The sequence below is a fragment of the Gambusia affinis genome, linkage group LG01, assembly GCF_019740435.1.
Source record: "Gambusia affinis linkage group LG01, SWU_Gaff_1.0, whole genome shotgun sequence".
Classification (NCBI taxonomy): domain Eukaryota; kingdom Metazoa; phylum Chordata; class Actinopteri; order Cyprinodontiformes; family Poeciliidae; genus Gambusia; species Gambusia affinis.
Window position 1 is genome coordinate 28,522,585 of NC_057868.1, and position 2,794 is coordinate 28,525,378.

The 2,794-nt window shown below is 36.8% G+C and overlaps 1 protein-coding gene across 1 annotated transcript in view; it reads right to left on the bottom strand.

Annotated features, from left to right (window-relative positions):
• Positions 1 to 660: 660 nt before the first annotated feature.
• mafba (v-maf avian musculoaponeurotic fibrosarcoma oncogene homolog Ba) overlaps positions 661 to 2,794 on the bottom strand; it is a 3,974-nt gene continuing 1,840 nt past the window's right edge. The window contains exon 2 of the mRNA XM_044114532.1: positions 661 to 2,794. This exon is cut by the window's right edge and continues 1,312 nt beyond it. The gene's annotated coding sequence lies outside the window, so the exon portion shown is untranslated.

Consider the following 2,794-nt stretch of genomic DNA (forward strand, 5'->3'; position numbering starts at 1 on the left):
ACCGAGTGCGCACATAAGGAGTAATTGTGAAGCCGGGGTTTAAAAGAGGCATGGTCCGACTCCGACTCTTTAGACCAAAAAAAAAAAAAAAAAAAAAAGTCAAAATTGTGCAAGAAGCAGCTGAACTTTGTCTATAAGTGTATTCAAATGCATGCACGGTGAAGGTGAAAATTATTTTCCTGCTTTAATGTAAATCTGAGGTTTGCTTCCCTTTCTCCGGTATGTTGCAAGGTCAAAGATCTCCTTTTACCGAGCGCGCCTGCGACGACGGGCTTTCTGTAGGAGTCAGCAGCATGCAGGCGGTGCAGCAGGTATAGGAATCTCCCTGCAGCAGCGGCCCATAGCATGAACTGACAGACCCCGGTGATCCAATCCCTGCAGACCAGCGGGCTTCGAGCCAAAGTTTGCACATCACTGTCACATCAGGAGATGCAATATAAAGCAAAGATAAACACGGAAAAAAAAAGGAAAAAAAAAAACAGTTTGAGGATGCTGCAAATGAGCTCACCCGGCAGGTTCCTTTTTCAAAAAATGTGGTTTATCTTGAACATGATTGGAAAAGTCTTCTAATTTATCATTGGTCGGATTTGTTGCAGTCGAGAGACGTTCTCCGTGAATTAATTTGTTGGCAGACAAGAAAAGGAAAGTTTGAGATCGTAATTGCCATTTCAATGACTTTAATAAGCAAAATATGAAACTTTTATTTTTCCAAAAACAACAACAAAAGGACAAAACAGAAACCAGCCTGAATGCAACAGTTCAATTTTTTTAAGTGTTACTTATTATTCATATATAAACAGGATTGAAAATTGATCCCCTTCCCCACGTTGTCGCTAGAAGTAGGTATACATGGAATCGGTGAAAAACAGAACAAAACAACATCCCGCTGCTGCTGCAGTTTCAGTTCGATTTCAACACAGTTGAATCAAAAAACCAAAAAGATTGTTGTTTTTTTTTAATGCAATGACTTTTCAACATGTTTTCAATGCAAGCACCGTGCTCAAATCGATATGATCTCACACACTTTAATTTAAATCATTAAAAATAAAGACTTTTTTTTAATAACTACGCATCTGGCCAGCAGAACCAGAATCATCAAATAATAATAAAAACAGACATAAACACACACAAACAAACAAAAAACATATTACATAACATAAACACTGTTTTCATTTTGAAAATTTGCACAACCTGAGTCCCCTTTTTTTTACTGACCGGCAGAAAAAAAATCAGGAAAACATAGAGCATTAAACTTTGTATCAAAACATGTGTTATCTAAATATTAGCTCTACTTTAAAACTTTTAGCAAGCATGATTTCTAAGTAGTTAAAATACAAATCATTAATCTTAGGCCCAGTGATAGAGAGCAACAGGTGGCTACGCGTCGGAATGAGGGGATACGTTCATGCAGAAGAAAACATATTCAAACAGAATTTAAATGAACAACAACAAAAAACAATGTTTAATTATTTGTATTTGTTTCATCGTGACTCAGAAGTCAGCATGCCAACATGCGCCCAAATATCAAACTAAAACTGTTACAACTGGGCCCCCTTTTTTTAAAAAAAAAATAATAATAATAACAATGTAACAGCATAACATTATAGTATGTCTTCCTGTAGGGAGGTTTGGGCAAAGTTCAAAATGAAAACTTTTTAAACCATCATCTAAAAGTGCACTTGAACACAGTTTGGTGTATTTAAATGCAATTAGATTTAAAAAAATGCATTCTTCCTTTATTTTCGACACAACTCGCTACAAATGACAGAAAATAAATCGTAACAAACAAGAAATGAAGGTAACACAAAAGAAAAGAAGTTCATCCAGCCTCCTCAATCTTGTTGTGCAGTTGCGTAATATTTACAAGCCCGCCCACCCCTTTGCTCTCCCCCTCAAAAAAAAGAAGAAAAAAATATAATCATGAAAGCCCCTCACCAAAAATGGTACTGCACCGGCAGTCCCGTGTTATCTTTAAAATAAAAAGAAAAGAAATGCAAAAAAAAAATAATAATAAAATAAAATAATGGAGAAGCGCAGATCAACGACATGCTCTTAATATACAGGAGAAGATGAAAGTACAAAATAGAAATTATTACCGTACATGTCCAGCATGCAGGATTAATATTTAATGCAGATTTTTTTCTTTTCTTTCTACATATATTCGAATATAACCAAGCAGGCAATAAATCAATGAAATGTTGCATAAAATGTCACCCCCTTTTCACCCAGACCCCCCATCCAACCCTCTCCCTGGTAGACAGGAGCTGAATTTGCATAAAGTGGAGTCACACTTGTTAGATTTTTTTTTCTTTTCTTTTTTTGGAGAGAAATTTCGGGGCCCGACTTGCAGACTGTGATGCTTGTGAGGCCAGGCCTGCTTGTTTTTGTGTTCATAAACAGTGTCATGAATTTGAAGAACATCAACAACAACAACAAAAAAAACAACTTGTCAACAAAAGACATCTGCCTTGATCCCATGTCTCACTCTTACTTACAGGTTAGTTTAAAAAGCTGCAACCTTGGCGGAGAAGAACAATGTTCATCTGAGGGTCCTCCATTCCCCCCCCACGAAGAGTCTCTTCACTACAAGCAACTAATCTACAAAAGATGCAGCGCCTGATCGGACTCTACTTCGCTTGTTGCATCTCTGTTGACACGTGGAGGCATCGGTAGATGGTTATATATGAGAATAGTAGCTATTTGATGGATTATTCTTCTAATATGAATATAATTTCACTGTTATTAGTAACAATCAAACAGTAGGTGTGGGGATGTGTGGATTATTACTGTCTGT